This window comes from Schistocerca serialis, chromosome 4, assembly GCF_023864345.2.
Source record: "Schistocerca serialis cubense isolate TAMUIC-IGC-003099 chromosome 4, iqSchSeri2.2, whole genome shotgun sequence".
In the NCBI taxonomy this organism is placed as follows: domain Eukaryota; kingdom Metazoa; phylum Arthropoda; class Insecta; order Orthoptera; family Acrididae; genus Schistocerca; species Schistocerca serialis.
The window spans coordinates 234,660,163-234,672,680 of record NC_064641.1 but is presented as its reverse complement, the minus strand read 5'-3'; the positions used below and the strand labels follow the sequence as shown (position 1 = coordinate 234,672,680).

At 39.1% G+C, this 12,518-nt stretch overlaps 1 non-coding gene across 1 annotated transcript; it reads right to left on the bottom strand.

Annotated features, from left to right (window-relative positions):
• Positions 1-3,838: 3,838 nt before the first annotated feature.
• Trnap-cgg (transfer RNA proline (anticodon CGG)) lies at positions 3,839-3,913 on the bottom strand. The gene has a single exon. It is a non-coding gene; the product is annotated as a tRNA-Pro (tRNA).
• Positions 3,914-12,518: the final 8,605 nt, after the last annotated feature.

Below are 12,518 nucleotides of genomic sequence, written 5' to 3'. Positions count from 1 at the left end.
CTGATCAGTTATCCAAGAAATTCCTTTGTTTACCTCAAATGGTGAAAGATCACTGCTCTCTGGAAAATTTAATTTATTATTTTAGTTTTAAGTGTACAATGTTGTTCATGGCATCTCTGCCGTACCATTCAAAGCAGGTGAAAAACAACAAAATGCAACTACTGTTGTTACTGTTACATGGACTTATCCATGAAACAGAAGTATTATTACTAATATTTATTTCTTTATTTATGTCCTGAATCTTTGAGGTACATATACCATACCTTAGATGTTGGACAAAATGACATTACATTAATATACTGTTACATTGATTGTATACATTACATTTATAAATTGTTACATTGTTATATTGCTACATTGTTACATTACATTTTTATATTGTTACAACTGAAATTAACTTATTTTTCAAGATACTGTGTTACTGAGTAAAAACAGTTTTCCAGGAGATATGAAGTTACAGATTTTTTAAAGCTAGGGATTTTGTTTATGGCCTTTAAGTTACTTGGCAGCTTATTAAACAAATGTGAACCTGAGTGATATGACCTTTCTTGCACAGTGTGGTATAACAATGATGTCTATGTATTTCACTATTTGCCCTTGTATGGTGTTCATGTACAGATTTGATTTGAATAAATACATTTCCATTTTTTAGCATGCTTTTCTTTAGGTACATGACAACTTCTAGTATATAGATACATGGTAGGGGTAGAATCGCCAGTTCTTTAAAGGATGGTTTGCATGATTTTCGGCTGTTAGCATTTTTCATTATCCTCACAATCTTTTTTGTTTCCGGAATGTGGTTATGCTATGAGGAGAATTTCCCCAAAATATGATGCCATATCTCAATAGAGTGTGTATGCAAGTGTAATACACTGCTCATGAATGTGTTCCATAGAGTAACAAGAAAGATATTGTGAAGTACATGCACATGTACATACACTCAAACTGAAGGCAGTATAAAAGTAACACAGGTAATTTGAAACATTCCTTTTGAGCTGTAAGTTGCAGACAGTGCTGAGTGCTCCATATTTTAATCATTTTCTGTCTCCTATTAAAGGAACATTTAGCAATTCTGAAATCTACAGAACCAATGTATTTTTCAGTTTGTTTTATCTTATGGCAACCATCAACTGCCAGTAACTGCCGCCTGCCAAGTGTACAGAAAATTGCCTTTGTATTCAGTGGTCTTTGGGGTTTTGTGTGGTTTTGACTCTGGTGGAGATGTTTGAGTTGTTATTGTCTGCAATGTTTTTCCTGTGTCTGGTGTAATCATACAAGCCATAATAAAAGTGCCCGACCGTAACTAGTTAAAGTTTTCTGTGCATGGCCAGTCACTATAGCTAGAAAACCCACAATCTGTTGGCTGTATTTCTGTTTTTACTGTCTTGGCAGTTTGTACACTCCATTATTGTATTCAATTTTTTTCTTGTGATATGATTAACTGAAGGATTATTGCCAACAAATAACGAAACACACACACACACACACACACACACACACACACACACACACACACACACACACACATGTTAGCTACATTGGATCATAAAGTAGCATCTTCAGAACTGGTGGGAAAGTCAAAGTAAACAATGAATTACACCAAGAGACTGAAGAAGCCATCATAAATTATTCCTTTATTACAGACCATTAACTGTCCATTGTCAATGAGAGTTCTGTTAACAAATGCTTTTTCTATATTTACTTTGAGTTATGATGGTCAATGGACATGTTGCTGTATGCACAGAAAGGTCACAACTTCCATGAAGACTGTTAGTTTGCTATCAATTCCTTTACTTGCTGTGTTGCAAATCACAGATTCTAAATAATCAATCAACAAGTAGGATGACTGGTTAGTAAGCAGTATTTTGGTTATTCTTGCTGAGGATGTCACTGGGGGTCATACCTAAACTGGATATCTATAACTTAAAGTGCCATTGATCAGAATTATCTTTGATGAAAACTGTACTGAAATTGGCAAATATGATTACTTTCCAGTTACTTGCATTAATTCTTGTTAGTGCCTCTCCTGGTTGTTTAATGAAGTTTAAAACATTTCATGTTGAGGGCCTATAGAATGACAAAACAGCCAACTTGCATGTTTCCAAGTCTGTTACCAAAGTGTAGCACTCAAAGAGCTGTTCAGAGCAGTATTCATTGAAGTCTCCGGCTTCGGACATTAGTCTACTGTTTGGGCATACAGCACCCCTATTTTGCTCACATTATATCTACAGTAATGTGAAACTAACCTGTATCCATCCAGAGTCATCTGTTCAGCTTATGTGATTTTGATACAATGTTCAGTTAAGCATAGTACATTTGAAGAAACATCTATAGGTGTTTCAAAGACCTGCATTGATGTGAGAAGCTCATTATTTTATGTGATATGCTTATTATGCTTTTATGTAAAAATTCAAATGAATTATGAATGATGTTCTCTTTATTGTCCAAGCTTGTATTTTTTTTCTTCACTGATTGTTGCAATTGACTCTATAGTCACTTGGCTGCATTCTATTTTGAAACATTTGTCCTAAAAAATGGCTAGTGAAAAATTTGAGATCACAAATCTTGCGCACTGTTCTGGTTACAGTGAATGCTTCTGGGAATTAGTCAGACAAGTAATGTTTTAATGGAAATATTCATATTTAAACAGTAGCAAGTGTGGTTTTACCATATAAGGGATGACATATCAGGCACATTCATTTCTGACAAACCTTTTCTGTGGAGTGCCTCAACAGATCTTTTCATCCAGGGCTTGTAAAATTGCTCAAAGAGTGACAAAATTTTCAAATTTATATGAGGATCATTCCCAGTGATGTACGTGATATAATGCCCAGTGCATCATTGAGATTTCTATTCAAAGTGCCAAGCTGTTTCCACAAAAGTCTGAAATTGCTGTTGACCTCATTGAAGCCCATGCTTGGGTTAAAATATTAGTTACCTGGCACTGACTACCTACGGAGTTCTGTAATAGTGCAGACATTCCCCTCCCATGAGTACTCTCTACGAGACTGAACTTCTTGGTCTTTTTAACCCACTGACTACTACCAACCTTAGCTAGTTCTTTTCTCCCCTGTTTTGTCCAAGAGTTTCTGAACTCACTGAGTCATTTTCACACTTTTGCCCATAGTCTCCAGAGCAATGAGGCTCTTGGGAGTCATCTAGATTAGAGCTAGATCACTTACAGCATCTTTTGAACTACTTACATGATCTGGCAGTGAGTCAGCTTTTGAGAATATGGAAAATTTTATGTTTCCCTTCTGGCGATGCTGCCATTTTTCCATCATGATGATATAAACAATTTATTACAGGACTCTCATCTGTTTCATGGAAGACAGTTGGATTCTGAAATAAATTGCCAACTGTTGTTCCAGTTTGTCTTTCTATTCTGTTTGCATCTGCTTTTCTATGTTTACTTTGAGATGGGACTGTCATTAAGCATATTTCTGTATGCACAGAAAGATCACAACTTCTATGGAAACTGCCAGTTTGTAGTTAGTGTATTCACTTGCTGTTTCTAATCAGGGATTCCAAATACTAAGCCACCTTGTAAGATGGCTGGCTACTAAGAAGTACTTGTATATTTGGCTATTCTTTTTGGGAATGTTATTGTGGGAATCAAATCAAAGCTGAACAACAGTAACTCCCTAAGTGATTTCAGTAAGCACTATCCATAATAAGACCAGTGTTGAAATCTCCACATATAATTACTTCTCAGTTATTTATATTAAGTTTTGTCAGTACACTCTATAATTCGTTAATGTAGTTTAACATATTTGTTGTCGGAGGCATGTACCAAAACAACTATCTTGTATGAAACTTCCTGGCAGATTAAAACTGTGTGCCCGACCGAGACTCGAACTCGGGACCTTTGCCTTCCGCGGACAAGTGCTCTACCAACTGAGCTACCGAAGCACGACTCACGCCCGGTACTCACAGCTTTACTTCTGCCAGTATCTCGTCTTCTACCTTCCAAAGGTCCCGAGTTCGAGTCTCGGTCGGGCACACAGTTTTAATCTGCCAGGAAGTTTCATATCAGCGCACACTACGCTGCAGAGTGAAAATCTCATTCTGGGAACTATCTTGTATGTTTACAAATTTATAACTGAAGTGTAACACTCAAAGAAATGTTCTGCACATTATTCACTGACGTCTCTGGTCTGGGACTGTATTCCCTGTTTTTGTATATAGCTACCCCTTTCCTCAGATTATGCTTAAGGTAATGATATTCTAACTTGTATCCATCTTGTTCTCTTTCTGTAACTTATAAACGATTTTCTGTTATGCATCACACATCTGCAGAAATACCTCTAGATGTTTAAGTAGCTGTGGATACATTATAATTGTTAATTGTTAGGAATAATGTACTCAAATATATATTGCTTATAGAAAGATTTATTCAGTGTTGTAAGTGATACAAGCATTACTCACAACTGCATCAAAACAGCTGAAATCAGAATTTAAAAAAATAAAGAGAAACTTACAGAGGGGCGTGTTGATGAACACATCGACCATGATCTCTGCAACACAAAGTCATTACATATATATAATCATATGAATGTGGACTTGTGTTTTAAGCAGCTTTAACACTCTCCCATAGTACCTATTCTTATTTTATTGCGGAATCAAAGATTTAACTCAGCCTTTCATACAGTTATTTCAGTTAGTTTCTTCCATTCCAGTCAAAGTTTTCACTCTAGATAACATTTTCACTGACAGACTTTTAGAGAAAATGTCTATTGCCTGATCTAGTGCTGAAACATTTTCTACATTGATCTTCTTCTCACTTGATAACTGCTGTACATACTGATAATGTGTTTCAGTAAGCTTAGAGTGTTCATAGAATATTGTACCTTTTATGTATTTGATAGTACTTTATCAATATGCAACATAGGAATTGAACTTTCTTGAATAATTTCAATTTCCTCCAGTAAATGTTCCTGCCATGCTAATGATTTACGTTCCTTGCTTGCAACAACGAAGTTGGTTTCCATATTTTGAAATTATAGTTTCAGCTGTTTTTCCTTCTCATCCCATCCGGTAATTCTCCCCTGACCTGGAGTTCTGGGTGACTTTTCTAAACTATGCCCTTCCCTAAACCTCTCCAGTCCTTTCCCTTCACCCCTCTTCCTTCCCTTTCAACTCTTTCACCAGAAGAAGGAGCCACAGGATCTGAAAGCTTGTGAAAGTTAAATCCTTTTGTGTGCGTGTGTGTGTGTGTTCCCCTGCTGCTGCTTGGTGAGTAGATTTTTTTATCTGTCCATTTACATTATATTATCAATAATTGATTATTTTTGTTATTACATGAATAATGTGTGTATCAAGTAGAACACTGAATAAATCTTTACTTAAGCATTATATTTTTAAGTACATTGAGCATAACAGGGAACCTTTATAGCATAAGTTTAAAGTAATCAAAAATGAATTGGTGGCATTTCCAATTTGCATTTTTCATTAAAACTAAAACAAACATTATTCAGGTTATTAAATGAAACCTTGGATTACAAAATAGATCAGAATTTTTCTGCAGTACAAAAAGAGAATCAGCCCTATCTCGTACATTCCTAAGGTTATCTGATGCGCTTGGAAAAAAGGGATCACTGCTGATTGTTGTTTGAAAAAGAGACCTTAACACATATATCAGACTTTAATTATTTGAAATAGTTGAGACACTTTGTCATCAACAGGCTTGTAAACAAGACTAAAAAGCATGATAACAGTAAAAGGTAAGATAGAAACAAATAATTGATGACTCAATGTTCCATATTTTGTTTCTGTTTCTTATTTTACAGCTAGCAGCCTTCTCAGTCTTGTTTATGCACCTGTCAGTATCTCACTAACTCAGCTTAATTACTTAAATTTTTTATAAGGGGAAATCAAATGAAAATGAGACTAATGGAAAAAAGTAAGTTAACTGTTTATCAATTCAAAAATAATCACCATAATTATTAATACATTTATCTCACTGTGGGACAAGGTGACCAATGCAATCATGAAAAAGTGTTTGCAATTGCCTACAGAACCAGTATTCATGAGGAGCCTGGATTCCTTACCGTGCTGTCTGTCAGACATCAGCAAGCAGTTAATAGTCCATGGTGACTTCAGTGTAGATTTTCTAAAGTATTCTGATAGGAAAAATGATCTGAAACCTTATTTGGATCCTACAATTTGCTCTCAGTAGTTAACTTTCCAATACGGGTGGACAAAGACAGTAAGTCCCTACTTGATAATGTTTTCTTTGATGAGGCACAAAGCAAGAAAATAACTGTTTACCCAGTAACAAATACTCTCTCTGATCATTATGCATAGTTAGTCAGGATAAATGGCATAGTGCCATACAGCGTAGATACACTTCAGTGGAAATCAATTAGAATGATTAATGACTATAGGCCAAATGTTTTTAAGACTAGCTTACAAGAAACAACCTGGGATGAAGTTCATAAAGAACCAAATGCCAATATAAAATTTAATCTATTCCATGATAAATTCATATTGATATTTGAAAAAAGCTTTCAACATAAGCTAATCGGAAGGGACATTAAACAGCCATGTAAAAACCATGGATTACTAAGGGGATTAAAGTATCATTTGAAAGGAAAAGGGAAATGTACCTTTTGGTAAGAACAAGTAGAGACCCTGCAGTAGTTGCACACTACAAAAAACTACTCAAAATTACTAAGGAAGGTTCTTAAAAAATCAAGAAACATGCACATAATGTCAGAAATCAGTATGCCTGACAAAGGAGTTAAGGCAATATGGAATATAGTGAAGCAAGAAACAGGACAACTGACCACAGAAGAAGATAACATTACTACTGAATTGAATGGAAGAGCTATAAATGACGAGTCACAGGTAGCAAATATATTTAGTAATCACTTCTTAAACATAGTGAAAGCACAGGGATTTCTGGGTGGGAAGGCATGCTGGTCCCTGGCACGAATCCACCCAGTGGATTAGTGTTGAAGTCTGGTGTGCCAGCCAGTCTGTGGATGGTTTTTAAGGAGGTTTTCCATCTGCTTCAGTGAATGCAGATTGGTTCCCCTTATTCCGCCTCAGTTACACTATGTCAGCGACTGCTGCGCGATCACTGTCTCCACATACACGTACACTATAATTATTCTACCACACAAACATTGGGGTTACACTCGACTGGTGTGAGACATTCGTGGAGGGAGGCGAGGGGGGGGGGGGGGGGGGGTCCACTGGGGGCCGAACCACACAACCCCCTGCGTTTGGTGTGGGGTGGTGGTGGGGTGAGTGGACTGCTGTAGCCTGTTGTGGGGTTGTGAACCACTGAGGGATATGGCGGGGACGAAGCCTCTCTGTCATTTCTAGGTCCCCAGTTCCATACAATACAATACAATACAATCACAGGGACCAACAGTTCAAGAGAAAGATCACAGCAGTATGTTGAAGAAGTAACTCCCATGAAATTACATCATATGAATGTATCACCAACTTCTACTTCTGAAATTAAGAGGGTCGTATATTCTCTCAAGGATAAAAGCTCTTCTGCATTTGATGGTGTTTGCAACAGAGTACTAAAGATTTGTTCCCACATACACATGGTTCATGGTGTGGGTTCCTGTAGTCATGTCCTAGTTCATGAGCCACGGGCAACATATGAGTGGCCAAGTAAGTGGTCCCGACAGTCGGGATACCGGTTACTTTGGAATAAGGCTGGGGATCTCGGACATATTCTGAGTTGTGGTCACCTTTGTGCTCATACGGCAAAGACTACCAAATCCACCGGTTAGTCCCTCAACCATTAGGGGTAAAACTCAATGGGACGCAGGGCAAGTAAGGCTAGCAACCTGCTTCCCTGGTACTTTAAATATGATGCTGGCAACAATCAGAGCAAAATGCCTCGGACGTTTGGAGGTGACAGAGTCTCACCTCTAAGTGACAAACCAGGGACTCCTAAGATACGACTCGGCAAACAAATGGTAATGAGATGGGGAGCTATTAATATCAATGGGGGCTACTCTGGGAAGAAGGTAGAGCTGGCAGAGGCTGCAAGTAAGATGGGGCTGGATGTTTCAGCTGTTAGTGACATTCGGGTAAGGGGTGAGAAAGAGGAGGAAGTGGGAGAATACAACGTCTACCTGTCAGGAGTCAAAGCAGGAATAGCACAATGGGGTGTAGGTCTTTACATCAGGAAAGAAATGGAACCAAGCATAGTTGCAATAAGGTATGTAAATGAACGACTGATGTGGATAGATTTGACAGCGCCTAGCAAGAAAATTAGGATTGTGTCAGTATATTCACATTGTGAAGGGACAGATCAAGATATGATGGATAGTTTTTATGATGCACTCAGTGATGTAGTTGTTAGAGTAAAGGACAAGGACAGTGTTCTGCTCATGGGTGATTTTAATGCCAGGATTGGAAATTGAACAGAAGGGTATGAAAAGGTTATGGGTAAATTTGGAGAGGATATGGAGGCCAACAGGAATGGGAAACAACTCTTGGATTTCTGTGTCAGTATGGGCTTAGTAATCACAAACTCCTTTTTTAAACATAAGAACATTCACCGGTATACTTGGGAAGGCAGGGGAACCAGATCTGTCATTGACTATATAATAACAGATCAGGAATTCAGGGAGGCTGTGAGGGACACACGTGTATTCAGGGGATTCTATGATGCCACTGATCATTATTTAATCTGCAGCGAAATTGGTATTGTGAGGCCGAAAGTGCAGGAGGTCAGGTCCATATGTAGGAGGATAAGAGTGGAGAAACTTCAGGATAGGGAAATCAGACACAAGTACATAACAATGATCTCAGAAAGGTACCAGTTAGTTGAATTAGTCAATTACAGTCATTGGAAAAGGAATGGACAAGGGACACAGTACTAGAAGTGGCTAAAGAATGTCTTGGAACAGTAGTGTGTAAAGGTAGGATGAAGCAAACAGCTTGGTGGAATGACACAGTCAAGGCAGCCTGTAAGAGGAAAAAGAAGGCGTATCAAAAATGGCTACATACTAGAACTCAGGTAGACAAAGAAAGTTATGTTGAAGAAAGAAACAAAGCCAAACAGATAATTGCAGCATCCAAGAAGAAATCTTGGGAAGACTTTGGAAACAGGTTGGACACTTTGGGTCAAGCTGCTGGAAAACCATTCTGGAGTGTAATTAGCAGTCTTCGAAAGGGAGGTAAGAAGGAAATGACAAATATTTTGGACAGGTCAGGAAAACTGCTTGGGAATCCAGTGGATTCCTTGGGCAGATGGAGGGAATATTTTGAAGAGTTGCTCAATGTAGGTGAAAATACCATCAGTAATGTTTCAGATTTTGATGTACAATGGGATAGGAATGAGGATGGAAATAGGATCACATTTGAGGAAGTGGTGAAAATGGTCAATAGATTGCAGTGCAATAAAGTAGCTGGGGTGGATGAAATTGATTCGGAACTCATCAAATACAGTGGAATGTCAGGTCTTAAATGGCTACACAGGGTAATTGAAATGGCCTGGGAGTCGGGACAGGTTCCATCAGACTGGACAAAAGCAGTAATCACACCAATCTTTAAACATGGAAACAGAAAAGATTGTAACAACTACAGAGGTATCTCTTTAATCAGCGTTGTGGGTAAAATCTTCTCAGGTATTGTTGAAAGGAAAGTGCGAGTATTAGTTGAGGACAAACTGGATGAAAATCAGTGTGGGTTTAGGCCCCTTAGAGGTTGTCAGGACCAGATCTTTAGCTTACAGCAAATAATGGAGAAGTGTTATGAATGGAACAGGGAATTGTATCTATGCTTCATGGATGTAGAAAAGGCATATGACCGGGTTCCTAGGAGGAAGTTATTGTCTGTTCTATGAGATTATGGAATAGGAGGCAAACTTTTGCAAGCAATTAAAGGTCTTTAGATGGATAGTCAGGCAGCAGTTAGAGTTGATGGTAAATTGAGTTCATGGTTCAGAGTAGTTTCAGGGGTAAGACAAGGCTGCAACCTGTCTCCACTGTTGTTCATATTATATATGGATCATATGTTGAAAACAATAAACTGGCTGGGTGAGATTAAGATGTGTGAACACAAAATAAGCAGTCTTGCATATGGGGATGACTTAGTTGTGATGGAAGATTCGATTGAAAGTTTGCAAAGTAATATTTCAGTGCTAGATCAGAAATGTAAGGACTATGGTATGAGGATTAGCATCTCCAAAACGAAAGTAATGTCAGTGGGAAAGAGATATAAACAGATTGAGTGCCAAATAGGAGGAACAAAGTTAGAACAGGTGGACAGTTTCAAGTACTTAGGATGCATATTCTCACAGGATGGCAACATAGTGAACGAACTGGAAGCGAGGTGTAGCAAAGCTAATGCAGTGAGTGCTCAGCTACGATCTACTCTCTTCTGCAAGAAGGAAGTCAGTACCAAGACTAAGTTATCTGTGCACCGTTCAATCTTTCGACCCACTTTGTTGTATGGGAGCGAAAGCTGGCTGGTTTCAGGGTAGCTTATCAATAAGGTTGAAGTAATGGATATGAAAGTAGCTAGGATGATTGCAGGTACTAGTAGATGGGAACAACGGCAGGAGGGTGTCCACAATGAGGAACTCAAAGAAAAACTGGGAGTGAACTCTATAGATGTAGCAGTCAGGGCAAACAGGCTTAGATGATGGGGTCATGTTACACGCATGGGAGAAGCAAGGTTACCCAAGAGACTCATGGGTACAGCAGTAGAGGGTAGGAGGAGTCGGGGCAGACCAAGGAGAAGGTACCTGGATTCGGTTAAGAATGATTTTGAAGTAATAGGATTAACATCAGAAGAGGCACCAATGTTAGCACAGAATAGGGGATCATGGAGGAATTTTATAAAGGGGACTATGCTCCAGACTGAACACTGAAAGGCATAATCAGTCTTAAATGATGATGATGATGATGATGATACACATATCAAAAAAAGTTTTGCATCACCCCAGTTCCCAGAACTTCTGAAGATAGACATTGACTGTGGATATTGTATCACAGACACAGTCCCTTTGACTGTTCAGAGATGTCACTATACCCACCAAAAGATGTAAACAACCATGCATGAGCAGCATCTATTAGACGGAGGGGCTCCAACAGCCAATCAGTTCCAGTCACTCCACCAGGAAGGGGGTACACAGCTCCTGTTGCCTGTAGTTCAACCATGCCTAGACAGTCAATGCCACAGTTTGATCACATCTGCATTGTCTCTTTGTACCAGGAAGGGCTCTCAACAAGGGAAGTGTCCAGGTGTCTCGGAGTGAAACAAAGTGATGTTGTTTGGACATGGAGGAGATACAGAGAGCCAGGAGCTGTCGATGACATGCCTCACTCAGGCTGCCCAAGGGCTACTACTGCAGTTGATGAGCGCTACCTACAGATTATGGCTCAGAGGAACCCTGATAACAATGCCACCATGTTGAATAATGCTTTTCATGCAGCCACAGGGCATTGTATTATGACTCAAACTGTGCACAATAGGCTGCATGATGCGCAACTGCACTCCCAATGTGCATGGCGAGGTCCACCACACCATGCAGCATGGTACAGATGGGCCCAAAAATATGCCAAACGGACCGCTCAGGCTTGGCATCATGTTCTCTTCATCGATGAGTGTCACATGTGCCTTCAACTACACAATCATCGGAGACACGTTCGGAGGCAACCCGGTCAGGCTAAATGCCTTACACACGCTGTCCAGTGAGTGCAGCAAAGTGGAGGTTCCCTGCTGTTTTGGGGTAGCATCATGTGGGGCCGATGTACACTGCTGGGGTCATGGAATGCACCATAACGGCTGTACGATATTTGAATGCCATCCTTTGACCAATAGTGCAACCATATCGACAGCAAATTGGCAAGGTATTCATCTTCATGGATGACAATTCGTACCCCCATCATGAAAATCTTGTGAATGACTTCCTTCAGGATAACAATATCGCTCGACTAGAGTGGCCAGCATGTTCTCCAGACATGATCCCTATCAAATAAATTGAAGTTTTATGGAGCTGATGGTATCACCAACCAATTGATCATGTCATATCTAACTGAAAGAATGCAGAAAGTTGAACTTAGTAGTAATTCAACTAACAGAATCCAGAGACATAATTCTGACAGGGGAGAAATCACATATGGGGTTCCCCGAGGCCCAATCTTAGGTCCACTACTGTTTGTCATGTACGTAAATGATCTACCATCTAATATACAACAAGCAGAATTAGTTCTTTTTGCAGATGCCACCAGTATTGTAATCACTCCCAGTATACATTCAGAAATGGAAGAAATAGTGAACAAGGCTCTCAAAAGTATCACTGCCTGGCATTTTGCGAATGGTCTCCCCCTGAATTTCACAAAGACACATCATATTCAGTGCCAGGGGTTCTGCAGCAGTGATAAGTGTAACACATGTTGATGAAATAATATATCGGGTGGAAACTTCAAAATTATTAGGTGTCCATATTGATGAGAATTTACTTCAGAAAAAAACACATTTTAGAACTCTTAAAACAACTTAGTTCAGCCACATTTGCACTTAGAATCATGGCAAAT